The 22,385-nt window shown below is 34.6% G+C and overlaps 1 long non-coding RNA gene across 1 annotated transcript in view; it reads right to left on the bottom strand.

Moving 5' to 3' along the window:
• The window catches only part of LOC143691590 (uncharacterized), a 110,359-nt gene extending 93,867 nt beyond the window's left edge, over window positions 1-16,492 (bottom strand). Inside the window, exons 1-2 of the long non-coding RNA XR_013179586.1 lie at window positions 16,146-16,492; window positions 12,758-12,873 (exon numbers count right to left, since the gene is read on the bottom strand). This is a non-coding gene — a long non-coding RNA (uncharacterized LOC143691590). The remainder of the gene's footprint in view (window positions 1-12,757; window positions 12,874-16,145) is intronic.
• Between the last annotated feature and the right edge of the window lie 5,893 nt (window positions 16,493-22,385).

Genomic DNA, 22,385 nt, shown 5'->3' with positions numbered 1-22,385 from the left:
AGTTTACACTATCATTCAAGTCTTGTACCTTCTTATTGATCTTCTGGCTAGATATTCCATCTATTTCTGAGAGTGGTGTATTAAAGTCTCCTACTAGTAATGTAGAACCATCAATTTCTTCCTTCAAATCTGTCAATATTTGCTTCATATATTTTGGGGCTGTGCTGTTAGTTGCATATATATTCCTATTGTTAATGTTTCTGTTGAATTGTCCCCTTTATCAGTATATAATGACCATATTTGTCCCTCACTGCAGTTTTTGAATTGAAGTCTATTTTATCCAATATTATTATAGCCACCCCAGCTCTCTTTTAGTTACTACTTGCAAGATATATATTTGTCCACACTTTTATCCTCAACACACTTGTATCTTTAAATTTAAGGTAATTCTCTTGCAAAGAGCATATATTTGGGACATGCTTTCTTAGCCATTCTGCCAATCTCTGCCTTTTTGCAGAAGAGTTTGATCCATTTACATTTAAAGTCACTACTTATAATATAGGACTTTCTTTTGCCATTCTGCAGTTTCTCATTTGTAAATGTTATACCTTTCTTCTCTCATATCCATTAATGCCTATAATTATATTTATTTGACCTTTTGTGTTGTACCATATTGAGTGACTGCTCATTTTTCTATGGATATATTTTCCATCTATTTTCTTTGTAGTTACCATAGGGTTTATATTTAACATCCTAAATATATAGTAATCATATTTGATTTGTTAATAATTTGACTTCAATAGCATGCACATATAATTTTCCTATACTCCTCTGTTCCTCTACCATATTTTTTCTATTTACCACTTATATCTTTGTACATTGCATGCTTATAAACAGATTTATCATTACTTTTTATGCATTTGTATTTTAGCACCTGTAGGAAGTAGGCAGTAGAGTTAAATGTCAGACAACACACCACAATGATATGGGCATTTACAATGATCCAAAATGGCTACTTTTACTACTGCCCTTTATTTCTTTATGCTGATTTAAACCACTGTCTCATGTCCTTTCCTTTCAGTCTGAAAGACTTTTAGCATTACTTGCAGGGCAACTCTAGTAGTGATGAACTCCCTCAGCTTTGGTTTATCTGAGAATGTCTTAATCTCTCTCTCCTTGTTGAAAGAAAGTCTCCCAGATATAAAGTTCTTGCCTGACTGTTGTTTAAGTATTTCAACCTTGCTTTTTGTCTCCATGATTTACAATGAGAAATTGGGAATGTAATTGGGTTTGCCTTGTATATAACACATTGATTTTCTCCTGCAGCTTTCAGAATGCTCTCCTTGTCCTTTGCATTTAACAGAGTGATTGACCTATGATGGGGTGTACTTTTCTTCATGTTTATCCTAGTTGGTTTTCTCTGGGCTTCTTACATGTGCATATTCATGTCTTTTGCTAAGTTTGGAAATTCTCTGTCATTTTTAAAAAAGATGTTTCTTCTGCTCCCTTATCTCTTCTCCTTCTGTGATCCCATAATGCATATATTGGTGTGTTTTGATGGTGTCCCACAGGTTTCTTCAGGCTATTTTCACTTTTGATATATTTTTTTCTTTCTGGTCCTCAGCCTCATTCATTTCAGCTGCATAGTATTTGAATTCACTGATTCTTTCCTCTTCCAGCTCCGATCTATTCCTGAAACCCTCCTGGGCATCTTTCATTTTGGTCATTGTCATCTTCAATTCCAATAATCATGTTTGGTTCCTTTTTAAAATTTCTATGTCTTTGAAAGATTTTCACATTGCCTATTCATTGTTTTCCTGATACCCTTTAGTTCTTTCTCTGTACTTTCTTCACCTTCTTGAGAATTTTTAAGATTCTTTTTTAAAGTTATTTTGTCAGTATGTCCCCATTCTCACGTTTTCATTGGTTTTCTAGATTTTTGTTATTTTCCTTTGGATGGACCATCATTTCTCGTTCCTTTTTTTTATGCTCTTTTGCACACAGCGTATCTTAATATTTTAAAATGTTAACTCTGGGATTTATTTTCTGAGATGTTTCTTGGCTTGCAACCAGCTGGTGGTATGACAGGGATTTTCCTGAATTTCAGACTCCCCCCCCCCCCCGCCATCAGAAAGGTCTGCCCAAGGTGAATGTAATGCACAGGGATTTCCCTTTATTTCTGTGCTTCTGCCTTGTCCTGGGCTTTTGCTTGTTTGTTGTTTTGGAGTTCTCCTGTTTAAGGAGTCTTTTGTTTACTCAGTTTATCTCTCTTGGGTGTTTGGAGCTCTCCTTTTTCAAGACTCTTTGCTTCTATAGTTTTTTACACAATTTTTGTTGCCTTAAGCTGTTTTGCCAGGAGGGTAAATTTGAGGAGGTGGGCACAATGGAGAGGAATTTTGCCAAGTCAGTCTTTCCCAATAGTGGAAACAGGAATCTCATAAAGGGGATGCAGACTGGCTCCAAAGCACCCTGGGAAGAGAATCAGGGAGGGTGCCAAGAGCTTCTCCTATGGCCTCACAAAGCTGAGCTTTTCAGGCCTGCCCAGCAAATGCAGCTCTTCACCAACCGTCCCTCGCAACCCGAAGAAGTTGTAGCCTCTTTAAGTCTCTTCCACCCTTGCCCTTGTCCGGGGTGGATTGAAAGAATAGCTGCACACAGAGCTGGAACCCCAGAGATCTGAAGTCATTAATCAAAAGCTGTGATCCTTGATTAGCTTTGCTCACCCAGTTCTTGGGGAAAAGGATTTTTGTATTCATCAGTAGCAGCCAGGGGTTACTGTGCAGAGAGAACAATTTACTTTTTTTTTTTTTTTTTGTACGCTGTATGGCAGGGGTCACATTTCTTTCTTTGTCCATGTAAGTATCCCATTATTACAGCACCATTTGTTGAATTTTTATTGTTTGTTTGTTTGTCTTTGGGAAGTGCATGGGCCGGGAATCAAACCCTGGTCTCCCACATGGCAGGCGAGAATTCCACCACTCTACTACCCTTGCACCCCCAATTTACTTTTCTTTACCGTGGTTTATCAGACTCTTACTTCTGCTCTTCTCTGGGTGCTTTACAGTGTTCTTCTGGCCTCCAGAGTTTCAAAATAGTTGTTGCAGACAGTTCCTGCCTGTTTAATAATTATTTGGGTGTAAAGACTAAGTCCTGAACTTCTTTACTCTGTCATCTTTCTACAATCTTCTCAAAAATAAAATTATTTTTTAAATTTAATTTCTGATTTTTTTTAAAGGAACTACAATAGATGGTTTTATATTTCTATTTTATCCTGAGTCTTTGCTAAATTCACTTATTAGTTCTAGTAACTTTTTACATTTTGTACATGTTGTTTTTCTCTTAATAAAAATATGTTCTTCTCAATGTAGTGTGCCTTTCCCCCTTTCTGGCTGCATGTAAGATTGTTTTTCTTTATTACTGTTTATAAAATATTTGATTGTGTGTTTGCACTCATACATGTGCTAACAGTGTATATGTGTGTATTGTAATGGTTATTCTACTTGTGGTTCATTGAACTTCTTGGATATGTCATTTATAATTGTCATCAAATTTAGTATTGCTTGGCATTATTTCTATAATTAATTTTTTTCTGTTTCCTATCACACCCTTTCTTTTGAGGATCCCAATTATATGTATGCTAGTTTGTTTGAGTTTAATATTGTCCCACGAATAGTGATGATCTGATTTTTAGGCTTCCTTCTCTCTGAGCTTCATTCTGTATAGTTTCTATTGCTAATCTTCATAATCACTGACCTTTTCTTCTGCTTTGTCTGCTCTGCTGTTAATCTCATACATTACATATTTTTTATTTCAGATATTATATTTCTTATTTGTAGAAGTTCCATTTTATTCTTATTTATATCTTTCATTTTTTTCTCCTCACATATTCATGATTTTCTCTACATTTTTCAGCATAAGAAGCATATTTATAACATGTCATTAATGTCTTAGTTTACTACTAATTTTCCTGGATCTGTTTTTATTCATGGAGATGTTTTCTGGATTACGGATCATGTATTCCTGCTTCTTTGCATGTCTAATAAATTGTATTATAAATTTTCCATAGTTTGGTGCTAGATATTATTGCATTTCTTTAAAGATGGTTGTATTATATTCTGGTTCATGAGGTATTTCCACCCTGGGTTATAGGAACATCAGCTGTTCCAGCCCTGTCTCATAGTGTATTATTTGGTCTACTCTTTTGTGGCAATACTTCCCCAGTTTTGTAAAGTTCTTCCCTTATATGCAAAGATCATTATTAAGCCAAAGATTTCATAAAGATACCTACATTTCCAGAGCTTGCTCTTTGTACAGCTTTCTTCTCCCTGGTAATCTGTTCCATGTATTCAAGCCATCTCAGCCTCTTGAACTTTGATCTCTATCTTTCCAGTCACTGAGAGGGCCAGCTCCTGGGTCTGTTCCCTCTTCTGCAGCCTGGCCACTGCCTTCAGGAAGTAAGCTTAAACAACTGCTTGGCACACTTCATTGATTCTCTTTTTCTTAGTGATCACAGTTCTGCACTGCCTGCTATTCATTGCCTGAAGACAGTTGTTTCAGATACTTTCCCAAGTTTTCTAGTTTAAGGAAAGGACGTTAAATCTCATATCCATTACACCAAAGGGCCAGAAGTAGGAATCACTTCTCTCTGTTTCTACTTCCCTTCATATTCAATTTAGATTTCATGATTCATCATTTTAGTCACTTCTTTCAAAATCTCTTTATTTACTACAATCATTTGGCAAAGTCTCAGCTTCAATCCCAGCTAAACTCACTTACTATCTCTTTTATGCCTTCACTTAATTAGCTGAAGATTGCTGAGGAATGTAATCCAATTTGGAAAATTGATTTACTTTAAATTTAAAAATAAAAACCTCAAATGGGTACCACGCACTGCCCAATAATTTAATTACTTTCCCCAATTTTGTCCATCTTATTTAATAAGAGGACTATCTCATAAATTCCCATCTATCTTAAAAACTCTCATCACTCCCAAACCCATCCCCAACTTAGCTGATATTATCAATATATAGTTTTATGACATCATTAAGAAATTAGGAAAAAATCAGACAGAAAACCACCTCAGTAGTTTTTCAACACTAAATCTAAAACTCACTCTCCATTTTCACTTGTCTTCTATTTCCTTGTCTTAGTTCTCCTCAGCTGCTATCACAAATACTGTATAATGGTTTGACTTAGTTACAACAGGATTTTTCTGGTTCACAGTTTAGAGGCTAAGTGAAGTTCAAAACTGAGGTGTCAGCAAGACAATGTTTTCTATCCAAAGTTTATAACTCCAGCACTACAGAGTTAGTTAGGGATCCTTGAGGATCCCTGGCAAGTATTCTCGTCTCTTTTCACACAGAGACAATCTCTCCTTCCTCTTCCCGTTGACTCCAATTACGACTCCCAGTTCATCCCTCTTGGCCTTCTATGATTATATGTAAATTTCTTCTGTTTATAAAAGACTCCATAAATCTGGATTAAGACCCACCATGTTTCAGATCACCACACCTTAACTAAAAATAGTGACTTCAAGAGGTCCTATTTACAATGGGTTCACACTCATAGGAAAAGCAGATTAAGGTTAAGAACATATCTAAATTGGAGTAAAAAATTCATTCCACCACATTCCCATTACAAAAAAATCTCTCCCTCTTCTTTATAAGACTGACCTTTCCACTAGATGCCATCTTCTCTTCCTTTCCTAAGAACTTTGAAAATCCCCTCATTCTTTTCTCTATCATCAGGCTCTTCATCTTAATGGTCCATTCACAAAATAAAGAAGAAAATCCACTGCTCTCTCCCATTTTTTGAAAAAAAAATCCCTGTGACATCCATTTTACTCTGAAGCTATTATTCCATTTTTGTGCTCCTCTATACATTGAAAGGTCTGGAAAGTATGCCCTACACAAGTTGGTTCCACTTTATTCCTTGTGATTTCCTTTTTAGACTATTTAAGTCTAGTTTCTGCCCCAATTCCACCAACTGCATTTTCCAAATTACTACTACTCTTTCACTCAAACCCAAACCCAGAGTTTTCCTTAATTATTTTCCTTAATATCCATTTCCCCCTTTTTTCCCCAAAAAGATCTGTTGATTTCACATACAAAAAAGCCTTCAAATCATATGATTTCATTCCATCTCCAGTCTTAGCACCCGAGTCTCCAGGAGCATTGCATGCCTTTTTACTGCAATAAATAGGTTCTGAATGGATGTCCTTTCTTCTGCTATTGTCCCCCCAATAACCCATTCTTGTCACAGCATTCAGGGGGAGGTATATAGCACAAATTTATATAATGTCATGTTCTTACATAAAACCTTCTTACCATGGCCTACAAAGCTCTATTTAGCTTGCAGTATGATTACTTCTCATTATTACCTATCTTTTATCATGATACCCAGCTGTCACTAGCTTCTATACATTAGCCTTCTTTCTTTATTTGGCAAAGCACTTGATAGTTCCTTGGTTTCCTCCTTCTCAGGAATTTTTAATAATGTCAGCTACACAGGACAGCTTCTTCTCCTAATCCATCTATATTAGTCCCCACCTCTCCTCCATTTATCCTCTATCATGGTTGTCCATTTAATTATTTCATAGCATCTCTTTCAGTATGCATTTTAATTTTCTGCTTTTTATCTCCTTTATCCATGCCACGAAATGAGAGAAGAGACTTTATAATAACAGAGCGCCTAGCATGTAATATGTGCTCAGTAAATATTAGCTAAATGATTGAACGACAGACCTTGCCATATAATGATACCAGCTACAAGTATTGTACAAGATTGTTGTGGAAGAGCTTTGTAAAATAAAAAGGGGAAAAATATCAGAATTTTGAGTACATACTCTGTGCTAGGAAAAATATTAGATTTTCATCATACATATTATCATTTCATTTTATTCTCACAGTCCAACACCTACGAGTAATTTTCAGATGAAACCATAGCTCAAGTGTACATTTTGTTGTCCACCTTCATAGAATAAGTGACCAAGCCTAGAATTAATTACAAAGACTTTATTTTAACTATTTTAGTCTTCAGTAACAATTTTGCTAATTATTTACTTCCTCTATTTTATTGATAAATAAATAATATTTTCAATATTCTAAACATTTTTGCAGATTACCCTTCCCTCAACTTATAAACTGCATTTAAATAAATTGCCAATCATCCTTTTTAATTCTGCAGTTTCTAGCATGTTGTCTGGCACACCAAAAGTCTTTCATAACATTTTATGATCTTAAGTGACTCAAAGGCTGCATTTTCCCATTAACCTTTTGGACAAAATGTTTGCCCTATTTTTTAGTTTGATGTGTGCTGGTGGGTAATGTTCTTGTTAAGAATCTGACCAAGTACAAAGGGTTGATGTGTTTTACTGTTGTATTTATTGCATTCCTCTGCCCTGAAGATTATCTAAGTGAAGTCACATGAAAAATTCACTTCAAAAGGAACTCCACACTTGGATATGCTTCATAGAAGTCAAAGTAAAGTGGGAATTTGGTCTCTAAAGGCATGAAGGAAGTTAAGAAGTTATTGCCTGTGCAGCAGGCAATGTCTGGTGAAAAGTAAAATATCTCTCCCCAGATTTTTAAAAAGGTGTATTTGATTTCCTACCCTAGGGCTCTATTGCTGATATATCTAATGCACACAGAATTGAGAACGTCTCCTAGTACCATAGCATCCAACTTTTAATTGTGCCTGGTGATTTAGAGACATTTTTTTCTAAATCCATACTTTAATCCAACAATGTTCTGGTGAGGCATAACTATTATGATTTAGGAAAACTAAAATCCAAACTGTTAGCTTTCCTATAACACATTTCAATTCTACTGATACCATGCTAGATTTTAAGTTTAAATTCTTGCAAAAAGCCTTTTAATAACTTCAGAACCATACAACTACAAAAATTTCTTGAAAAGTGAATGCCTAGTCTCCAAATTCTCCCTTGCTCATATATCTTGTATACTTTTCCTGTATTCATCACCTTATATGATTTTGTCACCAGAGTTCTACATTTTCTGAACATTTCTTCAATGCATGGATATACAAGACCATTAAACATATAAAACTATAAGAAAGTTAAGCAAGTATAACTGAACAACTTAAATTTTTAAAAAATTGGGAGCAAACTAATTTCTTATTTTGTAGAAATATTATGAGTTCATTCCATAATGCAAATATATTTGACAGATCTTTTCCCCCGAATAAACATTTTACCTCAACATGCAATAAAAGTTACTTATGATCAGCTTCAGTGTCATCACAAGAGGAACAATCTAAATATAAACACATTAGCATTTATGTAATTTACAATTTTTTCGTATGCCACTAACAAAGTGTTTAGTTCAGATGGCTTTTTTTCTTTAGGGCAAGACTTTCTTAATGAAGGAGGCAGTGTGTTGGTTTACCGACTGGTGTAACATCCTTAATCTGATTAACAATGTCAGCACATACTCCTCCCTAAAACTTACACTCCAAACTACATTTGTTGATAACACAATCCTTCATAGTATTAGATGTTCAAAGAGCTTTGTTGATCCCCAATAAAGATGAAAAAGTCTTCCTTCATATTGTCACCATGTTAAAATTGTTCAAATAATATGTGCATTTATCAAGTTGCAACAAAAATAGTTTGCTAGCTTTTTTGTCGTTATATGAGTTGGTCTTCCCCATCATTAACTAAGTTCTGAATATGCTGAGATATGGTTTCAGGGGAGAGTGATACTTAAAATTGCCCTCTATGATGCAGATCTGCCCAACAATGCTAAGCAAGCACATTTTAGGCAGACTTTCACTAATGTCTTCAGAATTATCTCTGATTTTTTTTTTCTTTTAACGTTAGTAACCTAAAGCCCTTCTTTACAAGAAGTCTGATATAGACAGGAAATAGTGACATCTGCTTATTTCAGCTTTTTAATTTAATACTCTTTGTATGATTCTTTTGGTTTTGGACACTTACTTTTTTTTAGGTAAATACTACCAAGTTTGATGGTTCTGTTGTTTCAGTACCAATATACCAATATATCTCTGCAAGTAACATTCTGCGGTTTTAGCACTTCATAACAAAATTGGTTACAAAATTGAACTCATTATATGAAGATCTGTACTTCCAAGCAAAACAAATATCAACACTTTTGATCTTCACTTATTTGGAATCACTTTCAGAGTCAACCAAATAATGTTTTAGTACATCATTATTAATACAATAAAAAATAGTGTGTCTTTTTCTTTAAGAAAAGTTTCTAATGAAGCTTGTTTTTAAATTAGGGCTAAAAATAAATAATATAAATTACAGTTTCTGAATTTAGCATATGTTAAATTTTAAATTAACATAAGTTGGGCTAAAAATTGAAATGCTCATTCAAAGAGCAAGTTACTTTTTAAAAAGAATTTTACCATGAAAGGTTTTCAATTTAAAACTGACAGTGCATTGAGGACTGTAAAACAGTCCTATTGCACATAACGAGGACACATCTTGTCCCACATATGACTCATCACAATAATTCAACAATATGTAAACTGGACTACGCCCTGTACAATTCAGGTACCAAGCCCACTAATTGACTGCTTGAATATCATGGCAATGTCAAATTTCTACAAAAGTTTCTAAACACTTTAAATTTCTGCTCTTATTGCAAACTGGTAGCAAATAGTTCCCAAATTAGTTCTGAGCAATTGCTCCAGGTAGCGCTGTTTGAAGAGAGGTACATTAACTCATTTTCTGGTTGGGATTGTGAGTTTGAAGGCAAACAATGGAAGAAGTAGAAATTGATTATCCTGTTCTTTGTCAGGTTTCTCTAAATTTCTTAAAATTATGTCTGGGAACTCTGTGAGGTAAAGCATAGGTGATTTTTTTCTCAATGCAGCTTTATCTTCTAATAATTCTAGACATATCTTCTACACAAACTTTCATTTTTGTTGATTTTACTTTTTTATCCCCTTCTGCTTCTTTCACTGTGTAGTTTGGTGAAGATGCATCAGGTGCTGCTAGCTAGGCATCATGTTAAACAAAAAACATCTGACATATTCTTTTGATTGTCCTCAGATGTGATAAAACTTTAAAATTTTGAGAATGGATTCGATCATTAGAACTAATCTAAAATCATCCAGAGTCAAGGTGTTACTATAAGGTGGTGGGATTAATATATTTTGAGGCTCATTAAATAAACCCTAATGGAAATACCAACAGAAAAATTTGAAAATTGATTGTTTGTGTAATAACAGCATCACTAGAGGGTGTGATCTTCCTAAAACAGAGATTGACTGCATCTGTTCCCTGCTCAAAATGCATCAAGAATTTACAGGATAAACTTCTTGGCTTAGCAATGAATAGTATAATCTAGATATTGTCTAGTATTGCTTCTCTCACCCACATGATACTATTAGCTTTAGAAATGTCAACTTTCTTGTACATCTCTAATTATGTTATTATATATTGAGCTTTCTTGCATTTACACTTGTTGATGACTCTCTGAGAAGCATTTTATACTCCTAATTACCTAGCTAATACCTATTTCTCTTTCAGTACTTACCTCTAACATTCTCTTATGCAGAAGTCACCCTCTAAATCTGAATTATCTGTCTCTCCTCTGTACTGTACAGTGTATACTACTCTTTACAGTATGGTGTGATCACTGACTCAGATGTTCTATCTGTCATGGTACCAGGCACTTTTAAGACTGCTGGCCATGACCTATTATTGAGACACAAAGTCAACTTGGTATATAATAAAATGAAATAGGATATGGTAGGGTGAAATGGAATGGAAACAAAAAGAGCATAACAGGCAAGAAAATGTGAGTAGCTCACAAATAGTATGGCTTCATGAAACTTTTGCTTTGGTTAAGCACAAACATTGGTTTGCTACGGTAAATGTACTTCTTTCAGGAAGTTACTGTCAAAAAATGTCTGAGGGCCTCAGAACTATATTTTAAGAGCTTGTTCATTTTGTATTCTTAGGACCTCACACAATTGCTAGCACATTGTAGCAATAAGATGTTTGTTGAATGTCTGAGTAAGTATAAAATCTCTTAAGATGATCTTTAAAATGATTGCCTAAATTTTATACATCCATTCTAAAGTGGATATTTTAATATTATAATCAATAGCAACATAGTGTTTTTGACATAATCATCATATTTAAGATTAATGTTTGCAAGCTCATCCCATGATGATTTTCTTTTCTCTGGCATACTTTTTCTATGTTTAGGGAAGCATAGAAAATACAAATTCATTGGTTATGAATTTCTGCGTCAAACAAGCCCCAAGCTACCAAGGGAATGAATAACTCAGTAAATTTAACATCCTTTCCCATCGTTGATTCTTTCCTAAAAATTAGGAGAAATATTTAACAATAATTAAACTTAGAATTAATGAATTTGAATCCTTCCCCCTTACTCTTAAACAAATTACAATACAGTGGTATTCTTGTTAACATTTGTTATCTCATCTTAATTTTTAGCTTTGTTTTGGGTGCATGGTCTGGGAATCAAACCTGGGTCTCCCGCATGCAAGGTGAGCATTCTACCACTGAACCACTCATCACCTTCATTTTTATAATCCTGGTTAACATCAGGCTTAGGTAGAAAATTAATTTCAACCTACTCTAAATTCCCTCTTAGACTCGTCCGGGACATGTAGAGGGCCCTGGATTCCCAGGTTTATGGATGAATGTAATGTGCTGGGAAGAGTTCCATATCACACTTGGAAGACCTGGATGTTTCAGCTCTGCTCTTCCTCTAAGTAACTTATTAACTCGATTATATTCAGTTACTCTCCTTATACTTTTATGTCTTCAAATGAAAGGCATTTCAGGTTCCAACTCAAGTCTTGATGTACTGTGAATCAGGTAAGAGGACTTCAGAGTTCCTTCCGTGTCTAGCATTCAAAAATACTGTGTTTGTTTTCATCTCTAGCAGAAAATTTTTCCCTTTGATAAGATATCATTTTCCCTGATTGTAATCCTATCCATGTACAAAAACAGAGATCATTAGCATTGAATGGGCTCAGATGTCATCCCTAAACATAGGAAAGGTATGCTAGAGAAAAGAAATGTATGACAGAATAAATTTATGGTTTTCAACTTTGGATGAAATTAGAATCACCTGTGGAGCTTGAACTATACTAATGTCCAAGTCTGAACTCTTGTCTCAAATAATTGGTTTTGAATGTTGTCTAGAAGCTTTAAGTCACTTCTAAGATATGGCATAATTGATAACCATTGGAATAAACCAAATACCCAATAGAAGTACGAATGCTTAAAGGGCATTTTATTCAAGAAGCACAGATGGAAAGGTCATCATTAAAGAGAAATCAATAAAATCATACATTGGTCTCCTTAGGAACTCATAGTATTATTTATCAACTGTTTTCTAGTTATTGTTTCTTTAAAAGATTTTAGCTGAAAGTATGGAGTTTAAGCCATAAATTTTGAAAACATTTCAAAAGAAAACCAAGATGAGTATTTCAGCCACAGTGTATTCCCAGGAAGATATGCATGATAAATATGTGAGTATTCGAGAATGGGGTCATCAATTTCTTTTTTGTCTGGAATAAGTAGAAGTAACATGTATACTGGTCATTGGTAGAATAACTAAGGGATTAGGAAAAACTAACCGAAGGTAAAAACGGGTTGCCAAAACACCTCAGTATAGATAATTATAGTCTTTATTTCAGTGTACCCACCTCTTTTCAATTTTCTAGGTAGTTGAAATGCTCAGAAAATTCTTGGTGATGGCAATTGTTAATACCCTATCTCTTTCTCTGTTTTATCTGGGCATAAACAGGTGCTTTATTATCCAAAAGAAAAGCAGACACTTACTTTGCTGGCCTGTGGAGAAAGTACAGTGTCAATTCCAGATGTAATCTAGATTCAGGTGATATATTCCAAATATGTGTTGAGGGCATGACGTCCCATGACAGCGTCAGGCTGAGAACCTAAAAGGGGAAAGTGAGAAACACCCAGATTCTAGTCTCTTTGGGATTAGAAAGCCAGTTAACCTGTTTCTAGCTTTTAATTAGCTTGGAAAAGAAATTTTAAACATAAAATTTTCCTGTTTTTTGACCTTGTGAGTTGTGTTTAGGATAAGAATGTCCCCCAAAAGAATGTCCCCCACCCCCACTTTTAAAAGAGCTTCAAAAACCTAACCTACGTATACATTGTTTCTTCCAATTAAATATGTATAAGACCACTGGCTATTTAACCAAACGGCATTTTCATATTGGAAAATCTAGATATTTCCTTAGAAAGTTTGGTTTGGATGTCATTTGTATTTTGAGAGAACACTGTGGTGGAAAATAGACCAGTGATTAGTGAGTGTGACTATAAACTCAGATCAATATATGATGGTGATAGAAAAAGCACCTAACTATGGCCCTGACAAATGCTGTATGAGCACTGTGTCATTCGTGCTTTTCCTTTCTTTATTTGCATTATCCATCAGAACAGCCCATGAGGGAATGCCTGGGAACCGCTGAGCTCTTTGTAATAAGCCACAACACTAATGAGGCATAACAAATTTAGCAAGTATCATGTATAATCTTGATCTTCCATTGACACGATGACCCATATAGATTACACGTTGCCATTTGTTATCTGCCTAAAGCAGACGAAATGGGAGGGTGAGATTGAATTAATCCCTCCACAGTTAAATATTTTTTAAAGAATTGTCATCTCCAAGACAAAACCTCAATAGTCCTGCCCTCTGTTTTTGCTGTTGCTGCCTCTCAGCAGGGTTGGCTGGTTGTTTTTGCAGAAGGTCAGCCAGATTTTGTCTTTCTCACAGTTTCAGTTTCCTCCTGGGATTGAGGGTCTAATATATTTCTGTAACACACCAATTGAGCCCAAGATAAACAAGTGCCCAGAGGAACATGGCCCTAGTATACTCCCCTCTTTAGCTCAACAATTTAGAAATCAGATGTCTGCAATGATCCTTGTCTATAGGAATTGCTAAGCCTCAGCCAAGAGAAGGAGGTTGCTGTGAGGCCACATATCAATGATGAGACTTGGAGTTTAAACTAATAATAATTTACAAAGATTCTGTGTATATTACAATTTCACAGAACCTTTAAGAAATGTAAATTCATTACCTCTCAGATGGCCTTTGGGGAGGAGGCAAATGTTAGCTCCATTTTATAGATAAATGCATTTTCTAGACAGAGAAGTCATTATAAGAAAAGAAGAGAAATGTGTACATCCTTATGTTTAGCTCTGAAAGTCTCTGTGAAGTAGGAGGGAAATCAAAAGTATAAAATACATATGGGAAAACTTTGGGGCCGAGTGAAAAGGTACATGGGACCTTATTTCTCTTCTTCCAATTAATTATTTAAAATGAATTCTAAGTTACTCTCTGCACAGAAATCTGCACTGGCTAAAGCTTTTCACGTAAATTCAGACCCAGGAATAATAAAATTGTGACTGATTTCTGAATTTCCTCTAAACCCTAAATTTTGACATAAAAAAAGGAAAATAAATATTTTAGTTGCTTTGGAAGTTCTATAAAGAATAATTGCAAATTAGGTATATGTGATATTATTTACTTATACAAACTGAAAGGGGTTAGCCTAGGACAAGTTTCCAAAGAGAGGAAATGGAGAGTAGTAGTCACATTAGTTATCATTAAACATTTATAAGCTTTCCCTTAGTAGGGCAATGGCCACATACCCAGAAAAAAGTACCTGTGATTTAGAACCTTTGATGCCTCTCACGTATTAAATATTGATTTGGTCCAGTAAAAATTCTTATTCCAGAGTTCTGGGTGTTTAGGGTGGGGTAGAATGAAGAGAAGACAGGACAGCTGTCTCAGCTTTACCTGCTATTAGCCCCAGTTTCATGGGCTACAATTTTCACTTTTTATTGTGTTGCTGGATACACAGCAACATATGCTTTGTTCTTTCTCAACACACTCTTGATGGCACATTTTATTAATCTCTTCCCCATAGCCTCCTTATATAGTTTTTAAAAATTTAATCCTCTTTAACATTTATGGGAATTTGTGTGCAGTGGTAGTTGGGATTACAAATCTTAATCTTCTCCTAGCTTAAATCAACTGGACAATGATATTATATAGAGAGCAGCTATCAAGTTTCAGGGTTGGATGATTAGGATGGTTTGATTTTAAGGTCAAAATTGTTCTTAAATTATATCAAGTCTATATTTACTGAAAAAGAATAAATAAAGAAATAAAAGTAAAAATTGTCTTTAATGATTAGAAATAAGTTTTGGATGGAGTTACTTTTGTAGAAACAAAGTTTCAAATGATGAGTAACTGCAGCATCAAGATGCAAGTCTCATTAACCTTCACTCAACAAATTGGCAAATAATTGTGGGCTTACTATACGCAAAGCATAGTTACTATAGTAGTTTCAGAGAGTAAAAGGAATTGTATGAACATTTAGCGGTAGCGGCTGACATGAGAAGAAATTGTAGAAGTAGGTTTGAGAAAAAGATGAATGTCTTAGTTAAACATATTCTTTTTCTTTTTCTTGACTGTGATTTTTGTAATTATGGTATTTTGTCAAGACACATTTCTGTTCATGTTACATGTCTATTCTTAGGAAGAAAACAGACTAATTAATTGAGTAAACAAAATGAGCAGAAATTTGGAAAGCCTCAAACATTTAAATTAAGTTGTCTGACCTTTATTTAAGGTTTATCATCTACTTCTTATTTGCTTTAATACATCTATTAAAAGTGATGGTTCATTGAATAATTTATCACTGAGACAAGTTGGACAGTATAATTTGCCTGCTAGCTGTGAATAGACAAATTTGAAGATCTAATTGTTTACTTTAGTATTAACAAGACATTATTACATTTTGACTGAGATATATACTTACTCCACCAATTTGAGGGTGAGGCAAGGTTTTAGTTTCAAGTAATCCTAGATTTAAATATATGTACTTTGGTTTTAAAAAACATAATTAATAAAATTCAGTACAATAAACATATATTCTTTTAAAATTTAACATTCTAAGTGTTTATCATAACCTCTACCTATAAAGTCTTAATTAGAATCAGTAGCCTTTTATTATTTTTTAATGAATGAACATTACTTTTCACAGAACAAGTAAGTATATGATATAAAATGTATTAACCTGCTGTAACTGAACATATTAATTCTTTTGCAATGGAAGTACTATTTTTTGAAATAAACTAGACTGCTCTTTGAAAAACGCTCCTAAAAATGTATAAAAGTAAACAAACGTACCTCTGGAAAACTTGTGGACAGAATTAAGTTGAAATTAAATCCTCATTGTTTTTGTGGTTGCAGTTGAAGAGACTCATGTCTTTAGTGCTTAGTTTCTCCATTTTATGAAATCACTATTATATTAAATTTTCAATGGAAATATATAACTGCTTAGTATAAATAAAGTTATCACGTCATTAGAAATAATATTCAGTAATATATATGAGATTATTTTACAAACAAAGAAATAGCTATGTATCTTCTGTTTCACTCCTGCTCTGCCTGGGATCTGGCATTGCATGCCAGCTTCTGACTCTCACCCTGGTGGCAGTTGCCAGTGAACAAACACTTCTTGCCCTGCCATTAGACTCACTTTTGTGTTTTTGCTCCATGGTGACTCTGACTCAGCCTGACCTTCTGAATTCCTGGCCCTGGTTCACTTGACTTCAAGAACCCCACTTGCTCACTTCTGCCTTAAGCAGCTCCTTGGCTTTGAGACCTTCAACTTGCCCTTACTTGCCCCTAGCTGCAACTCCCTGGCAGCCAGCCAGGTTTCCAGGTCCTGGATTTTGGCAGATTAGGGGTGTTTAACCAGCAGCCTGTCTGGCCCTACCTCAAACTCCTGCTTGACTCCATCATATTTCTCCAAAAATTTTTAATCTAGTGTTGAAGTTAAAAAGAAAGGACCTAACAGATGGATGCAAGTGGCTGGTGCTGGTGGCTAGCTGGCTGGCCAGGACAAGAGACCTCCCAGGATGCCTTTGCCTGATAAATTTATTGATGTTGAGGGGCAGCCAAAATACATTTGTTGTTTATGAAGAGAAGTTATATTTTCATTTTCACTTATATCTGTATCTAGGTCTCCTTTCTCTTCTTAATTATTTTCTCTACTTTTTCTTGAATTAGGTTAACTAGTTGTTTAACTCTCATAGGTGTTTTCAAATAACATGTTTTTTAAAAATGTTTTCTTTTAATTGTAAAATATAACATGTATACAAAAAAAGAAATAAATTTCAAAGTACATTGTAACAAGCAGTTATAGAACAGATTTCAGAGTTTAGTATGGGTTACAACTCCATAATTTCAGGTTTTTCTGTCTAGCTCCTCCAAAACACTGGTGACTAAAAGAGGTATCACTATAATGATTCAGCAGTCATATTTATTTGTTAAATCCTGTCTTCTTTATTATAACTCCCTTCTCTCTTTTGATCTTTTTGATCTCAGTCTTCAGGGGTATTTGGGCTATGCTCATTCTAACTTTACAGGTTGGGAAAGGCTGTCGAAAATATGGGATAGGGGGTTCGAACTATTTGATGTTCTCAGAGAGGCTGGCTCTTCTGGGTTTCAGGATTTATCTGGCCTATGAATCCATATGGAGGTTGTAGGCTTCTGGAAATTAATCTCAGAATGTGAAACTTTTATAGAATCTCAGATAGATGTGGTGTTCTTTAGTGTCAAGAGGAATGGTGTTGGTTGGGGTTTGGGTAACCATGACAATTAGCAATATCGAGCTGAAGCTTGCATAAGAGTAGCCTCCAGAGTTGCCTCTTGACCCTATTTGAACTCTCTTAGACAGTCGTACCTTATTTTGTTACGTTTCTTTCCCACTTTTTGGTCAGGAAGACATCAGATAACCTGTTTTTTTTTTTTTTTAATAACCCGTTTTGATATTTACTTATTTAAATTATTTTTCTATTTTGTTAATTTTCTTTTTCTTTAATTTTATCTTCCAATTTTCTTAGTTATTTTGTGATTGAGAGCACAGACTTTGTTGCCAGGCTATAATCCTGGGTCCACTGACTAGAAACCTTGTACAAATTATTTAATTCCTCATAACTCAGTTTCTTAGTCAGTAAAATAAAAACAATGATAAATATCTCATTAAGGTGCTTCTTACACTCATCACTACTTTAAAACTATGGTATTTATTAGACACACCACCAGAATTTTTTATTTAATATATTCATTAAACAGTATGTACAATCCTTTATCACAAATTTGTTTAATAAATATTTTGATTGCCATCTTGAATTTGTTTCTTGTTTCTCGATGTAATTTATTTTATGCATTTAGATTTATTTGGAGATGGGTCCATAGGCTTCACCCATTTGGAGATGGGTGGAGACACATCTCCCCTAATCCAGTTTAAAAACCACTCTTGAGTGGGAGACATCTCCAGGGAGATGTCTGCTGGAGGGTTCAACGCCAGTAAGGTCATGAAGGCCTGCCTTACAGAATGGCAGAGCATCAGGATGAGGAGAACCTAGGTCCTTGAAATAGCACATGGATTGTTCTGAAACACATTCTCTCCTCTGGATCATTATGTGAGATAAATACATTTCTATCTCTTTCGGACTACTGCATTTTTTGAGTACAGTATCAAAACTTATACTTTAATACCTTCACTCTACAACTTTACATGCATGCAACTATTTTATTTCATCCTGAAAGTGAATGTAGTTTTGACATGTGATGGAGTGAGATAGTATGCTTGGATTATATTCCTTTTTCTCCCAGTAATTTCATAGATATTATTCCAACAACTTTCCATAATTCATTGTTTCAAATGATAAGTACAATGACAGTCTGATATTTTTCCCTTCTATGTAATTTCCTCATTTTGTTTAGAAGCTTGTAAAGATTTTCTCTCAGTGCTAAAACTCTAAGAAATTTAAAGTTGAATGTATTTTTTTATCATTCCTTCCTGGAACACAAAAAGCCTTTTCTGTAAACATGCCATTCTTCTGCTTTAGATAATTCTTTTATTAATTTTATTAACTATTAACTCTCCTCTATCTGCTTCTGTGCTGGTTTGAAAGGATATATGGACCCTAGAAAAGCCATGTTTTAATCAAAATCCCATTTCATAAAGTGGCAGAATAATCCCTATTCAATATTGTATGTTTGAATCTGTAATTAGATCATCTTCCTGGAGATGTCTCCCAATCAAGAGTGGTTTTTAAACTGGATTAGGGGAGATGTGTCTCCACCCATTTGGGTGGGTCTTGATTGATTTACTAGAGTCCTATAAAAAGGGAAACATTTTGAAGAATGAGAGATTCAGAGAGAGCAGAGAATGCTGCAGCACCACAAAGCAGAGTCCATCAGCCAGCGTCTTGGAGATGAAGAAGGAAAACACCTCCTGGGGAGCTTCATGAAACAGGAAGCCAGGAGAAGAAGCTAGCAGATGATGCCGTGTTCACCACGTGTCCTTCCAGCTGAGAGAGAAGCCCTGACTGTGTTTGCCATGTGCCTTCTCACTTGAGAGAGAAACCTGAACTTCATTGGCCTTCTTGAACCAAGGTATCTTTCCCTGGATACCTTTGATTGGACATTTCCATAGACTTGCTTTAATTGCAACATTTTCTCAGCTTAGAACTGTAAACTAGCAACTTATTAAATTCCCCTTTTTAAAAGCCATTCCGTTTCTGGTGTATTGCATTCCGGCAGCTAGCAAACTAGAACAGCTTCTTTTTTGTCCTTTCCAGGAAATCAATCATTTTCACTTTAGGGCCCCTGAATCTATCTTCTATTTACCTTAATCTTTTCTCTAATGATTACTATCTCTCTATTTTTGCTTGTTATTTGAGATATGTTTTATACTGATTTGAGTCTCAAAATTTACATCCTCTCTTTCAGTTTACCTACAGACATTTTTAGTTTGAATATCATGTTGTCTTTTCTTTTAATGAACTCTTTCTTATTTTTTTGTACTTGATCTCCTTAAGTGCTCTTATTTTAATCATTTTTTAAAAGTTGTAGTCTGTCTTTTTAGCATCAGTCTTAATTATTGTTTGTTCTTCCTTCTGATGCTGTGACCCTTTAACCACGGTGTAAGTTTCCTTGTCTGTTATGAAAAACTGTTATTACTCCAACTCTAACAATGAAAAAAATTCATAATTTTTCAGCCCAATGGTGGGTTGTTGTCACAAGGTAACCAAATGAACTGAATTCTAGAGAATGGCAAGCCCCTTTGAGGAGAGATAAGATGCATGTTTCATCTTTAGTGTAGCACAGGAGGAAGAGGTGGCTACTATAAAAGTGGGAAGATGGCAAAGGCCATCTTGTGCTGGGGAAGAGCAGAATCTTACTCATGCCCAGCACCCCTACAGAGGTATGTTACCTCTAGAGGAGAACAAAAGCTTGCTGATGCCAAGATATCCTAAGGCCACAAAGCAGAGTTTGCCTCTGTACTCTGAACTGAGTAGGAGTCAGAGGTTATTTGCCATTTGGTAAGAGGAAGGAATTGTGAAAACCTCCCTTTTCTGAGTCTCAGGCATGTAGAAAATCACACAGAGAACCAAAAAAACCCTTCTTGGTCCCACCAAAATCCTTCAATTTGATTACAAGTGAGAGACATCTACAACTGGTGAAGAGACAAGAGCATAGCCAAAGATGCCTGCTTTGATGTAGCTGTAAATTGATTGGTAAAACCTGAAAGCAGAGCAGCAATACTGAGAAAAACCTCTGATAGTCCAGACTTTACAACAAGCTCAATTTACTGAAATTTCACACTATAGGAATTGAAAGTAGGTACTGCACTTTAAGTAACTATGGCCATGACAAAACCCAAACCTAGTAAACTACACATGAGATTGACTCAACTCTCTCCATACTAATGGCCTGACAAGAGAAACCTTAGGCCTATTTCTAGGCATAAGCATTATTTATGTCAGTCTCTTCTGTTTGGCACACAATATCTGGCATCAGTTAAAAACTAGGGAACCCAAAAAATATACCAGAGCCATTGCCAAGAAATAAATAGACTATAGAACCAGACCAAGAGAAGACTTAGAAGTTGGAACCATCAGATAGAAATATTAAATAACTATGTTTAATATGTTAAAGTTTATAGTAAAAAAAGATGGAAAACATGCAGGACAGATGAGAGAATTCAGCAGAAAGATGGAAGCCATAAAAAAAGAGTGATAAAAATGACAGAAATGGAAAACATTATATCAGAGGTGAAAAATTTCTTCTATGAGTTTATCAGTAGACTGAATATAGTAAAAAAGGGAATCAGTTAACTGGAAGTTAGGCCAATAGAAATTACTTAACTGAAATACAAAGAGGAGAAGGCTGAAAAAAATCAGCTCGGAGTATCCAAGATCTGTGAATAATTATTGAATAGTCAAACATACAAGTAACTGGAGTCTCAAATATAGAAGAGAAAGTGAATGGGGCAGAAAAATAATATGTGGAGGTAAAGGCCATGAATTTCCAAGTAATAAATCAGAGATGCAAGATCTCAGAGAACCCAAAGCAAGATAAGCACAAAGAAAAACACCCATATATGCTTCCCAATTAAATGGCCAAAATTCAAAGACAAAGAAAAAATTTTGAAGGCAACAAAGAAAAGAGAAATGTTACATAAAGGTAAATAATCATAAAATTACAACCGCTTGCTTTCTGAAACACTGGAAGTCAGAAGACACTTTAAAATGGTTGGAACACACACACACATACTCAAATGGACAGAAAACATGTCAACCAAGAATCTCATCCTTTAAAATATCTTTTAACAAAGAATACAAAATAAATACATTTAAGACAAGAATGATAGAATTAATTTCCCAAAAACCTGCACTAGAATAAAGGCAGAAACAAGTTTCATAGGCTAAAGGAACATGACATCAGTTAGTAACTTGATTCTAAAGAAACGATTGAAGATCAGGAGGAGTTGATAAGTCAGCAAACATAAAATAACTTTTAAAAATCATTTCTGCTTTTATACATATACCTAATTAAATGTCCTTAAAAATTATTGGTGTTCAAAGAAATGATAATATTAAAATGAGCATGAGTATTTTAAAGTGAACATAACACTAAAATATGATAATGAAAACACAAAATGTGGGAGTATAGTAATTAGATATATTGTAGAGTTCTTAAATTTTGTAATACAAAATATTTCTTGAATATAGAATGTGATAAGGTAAAGATGCATATTATAATATCTAAGCCAACAGATAAAAGCACAAAGAATTATAACTAAAAAGCCATTAGAGAAGGTAACATAAATACTATTTTTAAAAAATTTTTACCCCCAATTTAAAAAGGTAGAAAAAGGAAAAAAGAGGAATAAAGATCAGGTAAGACAAATTACAGTCAGATCTGAAATGGTATACTTACTTTAATAGAAATATATCAATAATTATAGTAAATGTAAAGGACTAAATATTTAAAAGGAAAGGAATGTCTGAAACTAACTATGTACTGCTTATAAGAAATTCACTTGAAACATGAAGACATAAAATGACT

This window comes from Tamandua tetradactyla, chromosome 7 (genome assembly GCF_023851605.1).
Source record: "Tamandua tetradactyla isolate mTamTet1 chromosome 7, mTamTet1.pri, whole genome shotgun sequence".
Lineage (NCBI taxonomy): Eukaryota > Metazoa > Chordata > Mammalia > Pilosa > Myrmecophagidae > Tamandua > Tamandua tetradactyla.
The sequence above is the reverse complement of the archived record's forward strand: the minus strand, read 5'-3'. Positions and strand labels throughout refer to the sequence as shown.